This window comes from Microcaecilia unicolor, chromosome 2 (assembly GCF_901765095.1).
Source record: "Microcaecilia unicolor chromosome 2, aMicUni1.1, whole genome shotgun sequence".
Lineage (NCBI taxonomy): Eukaryota > Metazoa > Chordata > Amphibia > Gymnophiona > Siphonopidae > Microcaecilia > Microcaecilia unicolor.
Genome location: NC_044032.1, coordinates 328762107 through 328777686, shown reverse-complemented (window position 1 = coordinate 328777686; position 15580 = coordinate 328762107).

Here is a 15580-nt window from a genome sequence, read left to right as displayed (position 1 = left end):
CGGGTACGTGAAGAGGCGGGACAGACTGTATTTTAGAAAAATGGACGTTTTTCAGCTGGGCGTTTGTTTTTTTTTAGCGATAATGGAAACTAAAAATGCCCAGCTCAAAAACGTCCTATTCCAAGCCATTTGGTCTTGGGAGGGGCCAGGAATCGTAGTACACTCGCCCCCCTGACATGCCAGGACACCAACTGGGCACCCTAGAGGTCAGTGCGGTGGACTTCAGACAACGCTCCCACATGCATAGCTCCCTTACCACGGGTGCTAAGCCCCCAACCCCCCTCCCCCAAAACCCACTACCCACAAATGTACAACACTACCATAGCTCTTAGGGGTGAAGGGGGCACCTACATGTGGGTACAGTGGGTTTTGCAGACCTCCCATTTACCAGCACAAGTGTTACAGGTGGGGTGGGGGGGGGGGCCTGGGTCCGCCTGGCTGAAGTGCACTGCGGTACCCACTAAAAGTGCTCCAGGGACCTGCATACACGCAGGCCTCTAGGACTTGTTGCTGCTGTATAACATTGGCACACCAGTTGACACCTGAAGACTAATCTCTCCGAAAACGTCCTTTATTGGAATAACCGCCTTTACTCACACTTAACTGCAGATCAGAGGTTGTGCCCCACTGGCAATGAGTCTCCCTGGTACTGAGATGAACAGTAGGTCAGAGCTGGCAGAATGCTGTACAAGGTAAAATTATGTATCATACCTGATAATTTTCTTTCCATTAATCATAGCTGATCAATCCATAGACTGGTGGGTTGTGTCCATCTACCAGCAGGTGGCGATAGAGAGCAAACTTTTGCCTCCCTATATGTGGTCATGTGCTGCCGGAAACTCCTCAGTATGTCGATATCAAAGCTCCATCCGCAGGACTCAGCACTTAGAGAATTACACCCACGAAGGGACACTCTGCCCAGCTCACCACCGCCGAAACGGGGGAGGGGAATTAACCCAGCTCATCCCCACACAGTGGGGGAGGGGAATCCGTCCAGCTCATCCCCGCGGAGCGGGGGAGGGACACCACACCCGCCGATGCGGGGGGATCTGGCTTATCCTGCAACCGCAACCGCGGGAGGAGCTGACTGACCCTAACACCGCCGAAGCGGGAGGGGTACAAAGCTGCCCTACAGCCGCACGAAGCGGGAGGGAGTGCCGGCAGAATTTAAATCTCAATCCAGCCCCGTAAAACGGAGGGGAGAGGAATGCAGCAGCTCACTGTAACACAAACTCGTCTCAACTCTTGAAGAATCCAAGTGAAAGAAGAACTTGAACACGAAGTCCTCCTGAAGTAACTGAAGGCTAAACTTGAACCTAAAATTCAACCAGAATATAAACAGTACAGATATCTGGGAGGGGCTATGGATTGATCAGCTATGATTAATGGAAAGAAAATTATCAGGTATGATACATAATTTTACCTTCCATATCATCAAGCTGATCAATCCATAGACTGGTGGGATGTACCGAAGCAGTACTCACCCAGGGCGGGACATAGAAATCCCTGACCGCAACACTGAAGCTCCAAACCGGGCCTCCGCCCGAGCAGCCACAGTCAAGCGGTAATGCCTGGCAAAGGTATGGGCCGAAGCCCAAGTTGCCGCCTTGCAAATCTCTTCCAAGGAGACGGACCCTAAGCCGCTGCAATGGCTTCCTTGCCCATCTTGCCACTGTAGGCTTAGAAGCCTGCAGACCCTTACGAGGACCTGTAAACAGGACAAACAGATGATCCGATTTCCGGAAATCATTGGTCACTTCCAAGTATCAGATGATGACTCGTCTCACATCCAGAAATTGAGAGCAGAGTATTCCTCTGGGTAGACCTCCCTATGAAAGGAAGGGAGACAGAGCTGCTGAATCACATGGAAGCGAAAAACAATCTTGGGCAGGAAGGAAGGCACTGTGCGAATAGTCACTCCTGCCTCAGTAAACTGCAGAAAAAGCTCTCGACATGAGAGTGCCTGGAGCTCGGAAACTCTTCTGGCTGAAGTGATAGCCACCAAAAAGACTGCTTTCAACGTCAGGTCTTTCAGAGATGCCCTCGACAAGGGTTCAAAAGGCGGCTTCTGCAATGCTCTTAGCACCAGGTTGAGATTCCACGCAGGCACCACTGAGTACAGAGGAGGGCGCAGGTGATTAACTCCCTTGAGAAAGCGCACCACATCTGGCTGCGAAGCCAGGGAAGCACCCTTCAGGCGGCCCCTGAAGCAAGCCAGAGCCGCTACCTGAACTTTCAGGGAACTGAGCGACAGGCCTTTGTCCAGACCTTCTTGCAGGAACGCCAACACTGAAGAAATTGGAACAGTGAAGGGAGAAAGTGAGCCTGCTTCACACCACGCTGCAAAGATACGCCAAACCCTGGCGTAAGCAGTAGAAGTAGAGCGCTTCCTCGCTCTCAGCATAGTGGCGATGACCTTGTCTGAGAAGCCCTTCTTTCTCAGACGCTGCCGCTCAATAGCCAGGCCGTAAGACCAAAGGGGGAGGGATCCTCCATCACCACGGGACCCTGATGTAACAGGCCCTGCTCCACTGGCAGCCGCAGAGGATCGCCGACTGAAAGCCTGATCAAGTCCGCATACCAGGGACGTCTGGGCCAATCCGGACCCACCAGGATTACCCTGCCGGGATGCTTTGCCACCCGGTCTAGCACCCTGCCCAACATGGGCCAGGGCGGGAACACAGAGAAGCTCTTGTGTCGGCCACTGTTGGAGAAGAGCATCTACTCCCAGGGATCGAGGGTCCCGTCCTCTGCTGAAAAAGTGCGGCACTTGGCAATTGGCCGATGACGCCATCAGATCTAGGCTCGGCTGGTCCCCAGCGCTTCGTGATGTCCAAGAACGCCTGAGCAGATAGCTGCCACTCTCCGGGCTCCAAGGTATGGCGACTGAGAAAGTCCGCCTTGACATTCATGACTCTGGCAATGTGGGCCGCTGAAAGCTGCTCCAGGTTCGCTTCCGCCCACTGGCATAGATTCATAGCCTCCTTGGCTAGAGGGGCGCTCTTGGTACCTCCCTGGCGGTTGACATAGGCCACAGCCGTGGCATTGTCCGACAGGACCCGTACAGGCTTCAACACCAGTACCGGGATGAACTCCAACAACACCAACCGAATGGCTCTGAGTTCCAGGAGGTTGATAGACCACTTGCCTCTGCAGGAGACCAGAGCCCCTACGCTGTCCTTCCCAAGCAGTGGGCTCCCCAGCCCATCAAGAGGCGTCTGTCGTGACGACAATCCACTCCGGGGTCACCAGAGGCATTCCTGCAGACAACTTGTCTGTCTGCGTCCACCAGCTCAGCGCCTTGCGCACTGCTGGGTCCAAGGGAAGGCGCACAGCATAATCCTCCGACATCGGAGTCCAGCGCAGCAGCAGAGATTGTTGTAGTGGTCTCATATGAGCCCTGGCCCAGGGCACTACTTCCATCGTGGCCGTCATAGAGCCCAACAGCTGCACGTAGTCCCAAGCCCGAATAGGAGAGGCTACTAGGAACTAGTCCACCTGAGCCTGAAGCTTGACAATCCGATTGTCTGGCAGGAACACTCTGCCCACTTGGGGGTCGAATCGAACTCCCAGATACTCCAGGGACTGAGTCGGGCGCAGCTGGCTTTACTCCCAGTTGATGATCCACCCCAGGGAGCTCAAAAGAGCAACCACCCGGTTCACAGCTTTGCCGCACTCTGCATAAGAGGGGGCTTGGATCAACCAGTCGTCCAGATAAGGATGGACTTGAACTCCTTCCTTCCTCAGGAAGGCCGCGATGACCACCATTACTTTGGAGAAGGTCCGCGGAGCAGTAGCCAACCCGAACGGGAGGGCTCTGAACTGGAAGTGTCGGCCCAGTACTGCAAAACGCAGAAAGCGTTGATGAGGAGGCCAGATGGGAATATGCAAGTACGCTTCCTTGATGTCCAAGGATGCCAGGAACTCTCCTGCCTTCACTGCCGCTATAACAGAGCGGAGGGTCTCCATGCGAAAGTGCCGAACTTTCAAGGCCCAATTGACCCCTTTGAGGTCGAGGATAGGCCGTACAGAACCTCCTTTCTTTGGTATCACAAAGAAAAAGGAGTAACGTCCCTTGCCAAGCTGATTTTCTGGCACCGGAACGACCGCCCCCAGGCGGATCAGATTGTCCAAGGTCTGCTGCACTGCCACAGCTTGACCGGAGACTTGCAGGGAGAGAGTACAAACCCGTCTTTTAAGGGTTGGCAGAACTCTAGCTTGTAGCTGTCTCTGATGACTTCCAGCACCCAAGCGTCTGAAGTTATTGTGGTCCACTCGCCCATAAACGAGGACAGCCGTCCTCCAATCTGCACTGAGGCGTGGACCAAGGCCCCGTCATTGGGTACGAGACCCTGGGGGAGAACCGGAGGGAGCACCTCCGGGACGGCGGTCTCTGCGAAAGGAATGCTGCTTGGGGGAGAAGTTCCTCTTGAAGGAAGAGGGGGCAGAGGAGCCTGACCTGCCCGGGCGGTACCGACGGGCTTCCTAAAACCGTCCTCTGGAGGTACCAGGGCGAGTACTAGCCCGAGCCCTGACCTCTGGTAACTTCTTGCCCTTAGACGTGCCGAGATCGGTCACGATTTTGTCCAGCTCGACCCCAAAGAGCAGCTTGCCTTTAAAAGGCAATCTAGCCAGGCGGGATTTAGAGGCGTGGTCAGCAGACCAATGCTTCAGCCAAAGCCACCGCCGCGCAGAGATTGTCTGAGCCATGCCTTTAGCTGAGGCTCTCAAGACATCATACAGCAAGTCTGCCAAATAGGCTAAGCCCGATTCCAGGGCCGGCCAATCAGCCCTCAAGGAATGATCTGAGGGGGAAGCCCGCTGCACCATAGTCAGGCACGCCCTGGCCACATAGGAGCCGCAAACTGAGGCCTGCAAACTTAAAGCAGCCGCCTCAAAGGACGACCTTAAGGCCGCCTCCAATCTTCTGTCTTGGGCGTCCTTTAGGGCCGTACCACCTTCCACCGGCAACGCCGTTTTCTTAGTCACCGCAGTGATTAAAGAATCCACGGTAGGCCACAGAAAGGCCTCACGTTCACTTACAGGCAAAGGATAGAGGCGGGACATAGCCCTAGCCACTTTAAGGCTCGCTTCCGGGACATCCCATTGAGCCGAAATTAAGGTGTGCATGGCATCATGCATGTGGAAGGTTCTAGGCGGGCGTTTCGTCCCCAGCATAATGGCAGAGCCAACAGGGGCTGAGGGAGAGACGTCCTCCGGAGAGGAAATCTTCAAAATGCCCATGGCCTGCACAAACAGGTTGGGCAAATCCTCTGAGCTAAAAAGTCGCGCTGCAGAGGGGTCATCCGCTCCATCCGAGCGGGGATCCGTCTCCTCCAAGGAATCCGCAAAGGACCGTTGGGAGAACTCAGATACGCTGCCCTCATCTACATCGGAGGAGACAAAGTCCTCCAAGGCCTGGGAATCAACCCGAGGGCGTTTACCTCTGGGGGCCTCAACCTCTTTACCTGACGAGGGAGCAGGGGCAGCGTTCTGCATAAGGAAGGCCTGATGCAGCAGCAAAATAAACTTGGGGGAGAAACCCCCCAGACTGTGCACTTCCGCAGCCTGGGCAACAGCCCTAGACGCACCCTCAACCGGCGCTCGCAAGAGCGGGGGAGAGACATGCTGCGCATCCAAGATGGCGTCCGGCGCGACACTCCGCGAAGGAGCCGCGCGGGAAAAACGGCACTTAATTTTAGCCGCCTTTGTGCTGTCGCCCAAATTAAGGGCGTTCATGGCATTAATGTCTCCTACCTCAAGGGCGGCCCAAGAAGAAGCCGTCCGAGCCGCGTGGCCGGCCAAGATGGCGGAGGCGAGGAGCGGGGGATGGGCGTTTATGGCGGGAAAAACCGCCACACCGGAGGAAGGACCGGGACACTCATCGGTCACAAAACTGTCACCCAACAAGGGCGAATCAGACTTTAAGACCCCCGCATCCCCTCTAGAAGCGCCCAAGCGATCCGGGGAGCGACTCTTTACGCCCTCGCCCTCCGACGCCATATGCCACGAGGAGATAAATCGGGGAACCCCCTGCCCGCTATAAAAAGGTAAAAATTACCTGCTTTCCGCTCCGAGCTGTAACGACCTGGTGTCCCAGTGAGTAGCTGCAATGAACGTTTAAATAAACGTCGAAATAAACGCCTTTAAGGACGTTCAAAAATTTTTTTTTTTTTTTAACGGAGCCAGCGGGAAGGGGGAGAAAAGGAGGGACCTGGCACCACCAGGTTTGCACTTGCTCAAAAGAGCCCTCAACCCCAGGCACTCAACAAAACCTAAAAATTAGGCTTGGAGGCCTAGCCAGAGCTGCTGCTGTGTGTGACCACCACCTGCTGAGATAGAGAACATACTGAGGAGTTTCCGGCAGCACATGACCACATATAGGGAGGCAAAAGTTTGCTCTCTATCTCCACCTGCTGGTAGATGGACACAACCCACCAGTCTATGGATTGATCAGCTTGATGATATGGAATGCCCTCTTTCAGCCACATTCAAGGTAAGCACTAAGTTCTGTAGCGTGGCTAACACATGAAAGGGATCTAAAACTGGCTTACAAAAATGGCCACTACCTCATGGACTACTGGAAACAAAACAGGGCACACTCTGACCCAGTAAACAGAGGGAAAAGCACCATGGGAGTAGAGCCTACCAACTACCAACGTCGTGAGCATTTGCCACAAGCTAGTGGAATCACGGAGCCCAATACCCTACACACACCACAATGCATTGCTGATGTGACTCTGCAGTGTGCATAACAGAAAAGGTGTCGCACTCACCCGAGAGCCACATCAGAACCAGGGAAAGGCTGTCACAGGATAGAACACATTCTGCTGTCATGGAGGTGGGTACGGCCTTTGAGGCTGGCATACAGGCTGGAAAAAAAGTTTGTAAAGTGCTTTTTTTTGGTGGGAGGGGGTTAGTGACCACTGGGGGAGTCCAGGGAGGTCATCCCCGATTCCCTCCAGTGGTCATCTGGTCAGTTGGGGCACTTTTTTGGGACCTGTTCGTGAAAAAAAAAAGGGTCCAAAAAAAGTGACCCCCAAATCGCGGTAAAAACGCCTTTTTTTTCCGATTATCAGCTAAAGACGCCCATCTTTAGGAGTGGAGTGGCCTAGTGGTTAGGGTGGTGGACTCTGGTCCTGGGGAACTGAGTTCGATTCCCACTTCAGGCACAGCTCCTTGTGACTCTGGGCAAGTCACTTAACCCTCCATTGCCCCAGGTACAAATAAGTACCTGTATATGTAAGCCGCATTGAGCCTGCCATGAGTGGGAAAGCGCGGGGTACAAATGTAACTAAAATAAAAACTCTCCTCGGCCGATAACCATGCCCCAGTTCCACCTTCACCACACCTCCAACACGCCCCCGTCAACTTTACCTGTTTCCGCGACGGATTGCAGTTGGAAACGCCCAAAATCGGATTTCGATTATACAGATTTGGGCGCCCACGGGAGAAAGACGCCCATCTCCCGATTTGGGTCGCAATACAGGCGTTTTTCTCTTTCGATTATAAGCTGGATAGTAACATAGTAGATATTAAAGGCTTGGGAGAAGAGCCAGGCTTTTACCTGATTTCTGAAGTACAGGTAGTCTCAAGTTATATGTAGCTTCTCTGGGAGTAAATTCCAGAGAGTGGGGGGCTATTCCTGAGAAGGCTCGCTGGCGGGTATCACATCATACAATTTTTTTTGATGAGGGGATCTTAGAGGTCTCAGAGGTGTGTAGAGGGTTAACATTCTTTAAGTACTCTGGCCCATTTTGTCTGAGGACCTTGAAAATCAAACACAGAGTTTTACATTTTGCCCAATGTACTGGTAGCCAGTGTAGTGTTTGCAAGAAAGGTGCAGCCTTCTATCAATTGTACTGCAGCATTCTGAATTAGTTGGAGCTGATACAAACTTCTTGGTTTGACCAGTGTACAGGGCATTACGATAATCTAATTGTGATGTTATCATGGTATGAACCACTATGGTCAGACTCGTCTTTTCACTATATGGAGAGAGATTTCATAGCTGCCATAGGTGATAAGAGACAATTTTTAAAGGTTGTTTGAATTTGTGGGATCAGAGTGAGTAATGAGTCTTAGCGGTATCCCAAGATTCCTGATCTGTGATTTTAGGGGGAGCTCATGCTTCCCAAAAGGTATTCTGAAGTCACTTTTTTGAGCACTTGTGTTAGGTACCCAACAAATCTGTGTTTTGCTTGGGTTCAGGCAGAGTTTGTTGTTGTTTGTCCATTCCTGAATTGCGGTTAGGCAGGCAAGCAAGCAGTTTACTCAGAGCTGTGGGTAGATCTGATCCAATGGGCGTGAGTAGCTGCACATCAACAGCACGGATGTAGAATTTTGTATCCATCAACCGAAGGAGCTCAGTCAGAGGCTTGAGGTAGATATTAAATAATATGGATCTAAGGGATGGGGTACTTTCTTAGGCCCTTTTCATTGGGATTTATGGGATGGATTTGGGGTTAGGTTTGAAGGTAGGGTGGTGGGGAGGGTTTAGTCGGGTAGTAGATATTGGGTTTGGCTTGGGGTCTACTGGTGAGGGTTGAGAGAGTCTCAATAGTCTCTTGTAGTTTAGTTAGAAGGTTTAATGATCTAAGTGTCTTTTGGGCTATGTGCCAGGTTGGTTGGCTCTTAATATTAAGAAGTTATGGATAACAGGTGTCTACTCCTTCCTGGGGTAGGGGTGGGGGGAGGCATTGTTAATCTTGCTAATTAGGGGCAGCATGGCTATATTATTTAATTTACCTTAAGAGCTCGTTGATTTGGCACTGTCTAACATGCTGGATTGTTAATAATGGGGGGGGGCAATACAATCTGGGGGGGGGGGGGGAGAGGCAATGGTTAGGGTGGGGATGGGAGAAAATTGGAATGTTTTGATGAAGAATGTCAGCGCTTTCATAATTGCCGGTGTGTTTTGATATTTGGATTGTTATATGCTAAGCTTGTTGGCTATGTTTAATATGTTGAATCATCAATAAAAATGCTGAAACATAAATAAAATGGATCCCTGTGGCACTCCACAATTTAGTGCCCAAGGTAATGATGTGCTGTTGCTGAACAGAACCAATTGTTGTCTGTCTGACAAATAGGATTTGAACCATGTAAGTACTGTGCCACTGATACCTGTTTCTGCCAGTCTTGTAAGCATGATATTATGATCCACACTGTTGAAGGTGGCTGAGAAATCCAGCAACACTAGTATCGAAGTAGATCCCCTGTCACGATTTCTGTGCAGATCATCAAGAAGGGACACAAGAACTGCCTTTGTTCTATACCCAGGTCTGAAGGCAGATTGACATGCTTGATTGCTTGAGAGAAAAAAGAATGAGGAAGAAAAGAATTATGCAGCCTTAACCCTTGTCCCTGAGGAAAGTGATTGAAACCCCGCGGAGTCGGGCGGTTTCAGGGGAAGGCAACTGATGAATGTTTCAGCAAGGCAAGATAGTTCTGCCAGGGAGGCAAGAATTTGCTAAGATAAGTGTACAGTTTTCACCTAGTATATACATTTTTTAAAAGTGATAAGCGATTTTATAGCACTGAGGTGATTGGGAAGCATAAAAAAATGAGCATATGTTGCTCCTCCCAAAAAATTTGTTAGAGTTACCCGATGAAAGAAGTGCTATGCCACCTTGTAGCAGCATTATTGACTGCAGTAATAGTGGTAAATATCTGAGGGTACTCTACATACATAAAAAAATTCTATTATATTATACTGGTGTGAACTGTTTCAAGCACTCTCTTTGAGTTGGTGGCTACAAGTCCTGGTTTGTGTGTATATGTCATTGAATGTTGCCAGAGACACTGATATTGTGGATTCGTTTTCTGTTGGTAAATGTTTAACAGGAGGCTCTCTTCCCGGTCCCCCTATTCGCCCCCCCGTCCCAAATTGCAGAGCTGGCTATAGCCGGGGAGAGAGCCTGGGGGGGGAGGGGTGGCAATGCATTACTCCAGGAAAAAAAATTAAATGATCCCAGGTTCCAATCTAATTAATGTTTAATGTGCGATAAAATGCCATAAATAAGTAAATAAATATAAACTTTTAATGTTGAGCACCTGATTCTCAAAGTGAACATATTCCAAACACTATAATAAAAATAAAATGATTTTTTTCTACCTTTGTTGTCTGGTGACTGTTTTTCTGATCATGCTGGCCCAGTATCCGATTCTGCTGATATCTGTCCCCTTAACTCCATTTCCAGGGCTTCCTTTCCATTTATTTCTTTCCTTTCCTCCTTTCTTCTTCATTTCTGGTCCTCAGCTTCTGCCTATTTTCTTCATCCATGTGCAGATTTTCTCCTCTCTTCCTTTTCCCTCATCTCATCTCCTTCCTCACTCTTCCCTCCCCTTCATCCATGTCCAGCATTTCTTCTCTCTCCCCTCCTTTCCCCTGCCCTCCATCCACCCATGTCCAGCAACCCTTTTCTCCCCCTGCCCTGCGTGCACCTATACCCAGCGACCCTCCTCTCCCCTGCTCTCCATGCACCCATACCCTCCTCTCCCCTGCTCTCCATCCACCCATGTCCAGTGACCCTCCTCTCCCCTGCCCTGCATGCACCCATACCCAGTGATCCTCCTTTCCCCTGCCCTCCATCCACCCATGTCCAGCAGTGGCCCTCCTCTCCCCTGCATGCACCCATACCCAGCGACCCTCCTCTTCCCTGCCCTGCATGCACCCATACCCAGTGATCCTCCTTTCCCCTGCCCTCCATCCACCCATGTCCAGCAGTGACCCTCCTCCCCCCTGCCCTGCATGCACCGATACCCAGTGACCCTCCTTTCCCCTGCCCTCCATCCACCCATGTCCAGCAGGGACCCTTCTCTCCCCTCCATCCACAAATGCCCAGTGACTCCCTTCTCTCCCCTGCCACCCCCTCCCGAGTTGTTCGGCGAATTCTCCTCCCTCCCTCCGGATCCAGTCCCTCACGTCACTGATCTCTTCGAATTCTTCAGGGCAGGCAGTCTTGCCTGCCCGCTGCCAGCGCTGACTCTCCCCCGCTGGTGCCGGTTCACGCTTCAAAATGGCCGCTGAGACTTACAAGGCGGCCTCCAAGACTTCAGCAGAAGTCTTGCGAGGTCACCTCTGGAAGTCTCAGTGGCCATTTTTAAAGCGCAAACCGGCAGCGCCAGAGGGGGAGAGTCAGCGCTGGCAGCGGGCAGGCAAGATTGCCTGCCCCGAAGAGTTCGAAGAGTCAGGTCGGTGAAGTGAGGTGGTGACGTGAGGGACTGGATCCGGAGGGAGGGAGGACAGCCGGCTTGCAATTCAGAAGAAAAGTTAACCGGCTCTTGCGAGCCGGTGTGAGCCGGCTCCAGCACACCACTGGCCGTAGGCCTTTCAGATTTTTTTTTCAAGAACTTCCTCTGTGACCTGATTGAATGAGTTCCAGATAGATGGTGTATGGTGAGGAAGAGAGAGTGTTCTCTTTAATAGCTGGTGGGAGATTGATCGGGCTGTCTTAGGTCCTGATGGAGACCTTTAATTTTGTTGGCAAAATCATTGCTGGTTAGTTGTGACTGGAGAGGCTCGTTCTGTTTTGATGTTCACAGTACACTGTTCACAGTTTTAAATAGTTTCTTGGTTGAATTTGCAACTTGTTCTATATGTTGAAATATTGTTTTTTTTGGCTGTTGTTAAAGCCTGGCAGTACACTTCCATATGTTTCTTACAGTTGAGCATATCTTCCTCTAAGCGAGATCGTCGCCATTTTCTTTCAACTTGACATCCTTGATGCTTAAGGACCTGTAGTTCTGCAGAGAACCATGGGGAAAGTTTATTTGTAGAGCATAGTGCATTTTTTTTAGAGGGGCCGTTCTTTCTAATGCCATTGGTTAAGCATGCATTGTGACATTGTCATCATCTTTCCATCTACATGGGGGTAGGACAAGGTCTCCAGGAAGTTATCAGCTGTCAGATTTCTTGTGTCTCGGATTTCCTTCCAAACCTTGATTGGATCCATCCTGTTTTAAGTGGTCCTTAATAGAAAATTTGATTAGAAAATGATCAGTCCATGATAGGGGTGTTATCTTGATGGTACCAGACTTGTGTTGAATATATCGACCCCTTTGCAGAACACCAAGAGGGGCATAATCGAACGCGAACGCCCATCTCCATGGGCGTCTATCTCCGAGAATGGGTACGTGAAGGGGCGGGACAAACAATATTTTCGAAAAAAATGGGCGTCTATCTTTTTTCCAATAATACGGTTTATGCCAGCCAAATGCATCGGATTTGTGTGGATTTGAGCTGGGCGGTATCGTTTTTCAGCGATAATGGAAACCGAAGGCGCCCAGCTCAAAAACGAACAAATCCAAGGCATTAGGTCATGGGAGGGGCCAGGATTCATAGTGCACTGGTCCCCCTCACATGCCAGGACACCAACCGGGCACCCTAGGGGGCACTTGTAAATTAAGAAAAAGTTAACTACCTTTGAAGTCCATAGCTCCCTTCCCTTGGGTGCTGAGCCCCCCAAATCCCCCCCAAAACCCACTCCCCACAACTCTACACCATTACCATAGCACTTATGGCTGAAGGGGGGGCACCTAGATGTGGGTACAGTGGGTTTTGGGGGCGGTTTGGAGCGCTCCCATTTACCACCACAAGTGTGACAGGTGGGGGGGGGGGCCCTGGGTCCACCTGCCTGAAGTCCACTGCACCCACTAACAACTACTCCAGGGACCTGCATACTGCTGTGATGGAGCTGGGTATGACATTTGAGGCTGGCATACAGGCTGGGAAAAAAAGTTTTGAAAGTTTTTTTTTGGGGTGGGAGGGGGTTAGTGACCACTGGGGGAGTCAGGGGTGGTCATCTGGTCATTTAGGGCACTTTTTTGGGACTTGTTCGTGAAAAAAAAAGGGTCCAAAAAAAGTGACCCAAATTCACGCTAAAAACGCCTTTTTTCGATTATCGGCCGAGGACGCCCATCTCTCCTCGGCCGATAAACACGCCCCAATCCTGCCTTCGCCACGCATCCGACACACTCACGTCAACTTTGGCCGTTTCTGCGACAGATTGCAGTTGAAGACGCCCAAAATCGGCTTTCAATTATACTGATTTGGGCGCCCACGGGAGAAAGATGCCCATCTCCCAATTTGGGTCGAAATATGGGCGTCTTTCTCTTTTGAAAATAAGCTGGCAAGTCTACCATATGGCCCTTTTCATAGGTTGGAGATTTGAATGAATGAATGAATGAATCTGAATGAATCCTAGAGATGCCATCGTATCAAGGAAGGCAGCAGTAGTGGTGTCTGTTGTTTTGATGTGTAGGTTAAAGCCTCACATGATGAATAACCTAGGGTAGCTCAGGATTACCTCAGTCAGCAGATTCAGCAGTTCTTGTACAGACGAAGCGTTGTTGTGAGGTGTTTTGTAGACCACAAGCGGCCACACTGGTTCCTTATCTACCAGCTGCATTAGGAGGCATTCTGACTCAGACAGCTGGGAGATGGAGAATCTGCGCAGTTTGATTGTCTCTCGGATCAGGACTGCTACCCCTCCACCCCACTTCCCTTGTCTTGGTTGGTGCAGGATAGTGAATCCTGTGGGGCATCAACTGAGAGTGGGGCGGAGCAAGATGGCAGCACCCTGAGTCCCTCATGAATGACGTTTCTGAGCTTGTTGCATTTTGAATGCATATTTTGCTTTTTTTCTTCAAAAAAATAATGCCACATATGAAAAGAAAAGGTTCCTTGAAGGTCGGGACCCCGTCGACTAGAACGTCATTGCCCATGCAACAAAGCATAGAAAGATTCACCACGAGGCGATCCATCATACCTGAAGTCGGAGATATTCCCGCTGTGTCTTTGGCTCAAGGAGAAGCCGAAACCTTGGGACTGGACATAACATTGTCCCGTCCCCCCCCCCCCCCCCGACTCTTTTCCCATCGCCGCAGCCAGCCAAACGACCATTGGGGCGGAACTTCCGCCCATGCAGAGGAAGGAGGTACACCGCGTCAGGGACCCGAGGTTGAGGTAGCAGCTGAGCTCCAAAGAACTTCGGTTCTTTCGACAGGACTTTTAACAGCAAAGTCCATAACTATGGCGGTTACATTGGAGTCCATCTGGGATAAACTCCAGCACTTGGATCAGACCATGATGAATACTGCGGGTCGAATCGAGATGTTAGTGAGTACTGTTCAAAATTTGTCTACAGCGTTTGTAACGATGAAAACCGAAGTAAATGAAAAAATAGGCTTCATGAACTTAGAAGTGAATAAAATTAAAGAAACCTCAGTACAGCTGATACAGGATAATACTCTATTACATCGTAAAATTGAACAATTTGAGAACTATAACTGAAGGTTAAATCTCCAAACAATTTTGAGACCTACAGGAACAACATGATCATGATCCATGAAAGAGGAATATTATATATATTTTGGTGGATAATGTGTTAGGCCTTTTCTTACATATATAAAATTTATGTCTAAATCTCATCTCCTGAGCTTATAACGGCTCCCTACTCCCATTACGGTGGTCTAACATAAGATGTATAAATAATACCTTATTGAGATTTGCTTCTTTTTTTTTATTTTATTTTTAACTTCCTCAGTACACAATACACTCATGAAAAGCAGGAAAGACATCATCAAGCTCACTCTTCACTCCAATACTGGTACAAAGTTCAACAAGACAGTGAAGCACAATCATAAAGGTGAGATGCATTCCATACTGAGTTTTCTTTTATGACCCCCTTTTACACTTTCACACACTAGCAAACCGTCATTCATATACATCCCATCACAACATTCGTACTCCATGCACCCTTCTACCCATGCCCTTCCCCCTATCCCCCCTCCCCTCCTACTGTCATAAAAACCTTAGCCCATAATGTTTAAACACGAAGCCCATATGTAAGCGTACTGTCTATTGGCCAGTTTGGGGGATCCCCTATAGATCTGACTCTCATATTTGCCTACTTTCCTCATTTTTGCCTTCCATGCTTCTGCAGGCATGGGCTCTGGGGATATCCAAAAATGCAAAACTGTTTTCCTAACCAGCAGCAGAGAGACATACACAAATCGGCGCTGTGGGTATCGAAGTCCCTGGGCCACTAATAATGACTGATCCCCTAACAATAGAGTTGCATAGTCCCACTCCAGTTCCTGCTGCAACACTGCAGCCAATAATTGAAAAGCCACATTCCACAGTGATAGAGCCGAGCATTCCAAGAAAGAGTGTATAAGGGTTCCCCCCTCAGTCTTGCATTTAAGACATCTGTCATCTGTCCAGAGTTCTATGGCTGCCCCCTTTGCTCTAGAAATATATGCTCTATGGAGGATCTTGTATTGTGTCTCCTGCAGGTCAGCAGCTCTAACCATCTTATCTTTTATTCTGGTCCCATCCAGAGAATTGCCCTAACAACAGTAGTTAGCTGACATTTTGGGACTTAATCATTACACAGCAGGAGGTAAGGGTTGAGCTCTGAATAGGGGTCAAACCATTTGTAACTTTGCTCAGGTGCTGACCTCTCTGTCTGTACCTGAAGCAAACTCCTCCAAAGTAAAACAAATTCAGACCTTTTAAATTCCAAACTTCTCAACTTTCTGGCTATAGGTGAGATACCTGATATTCTCTTTAATT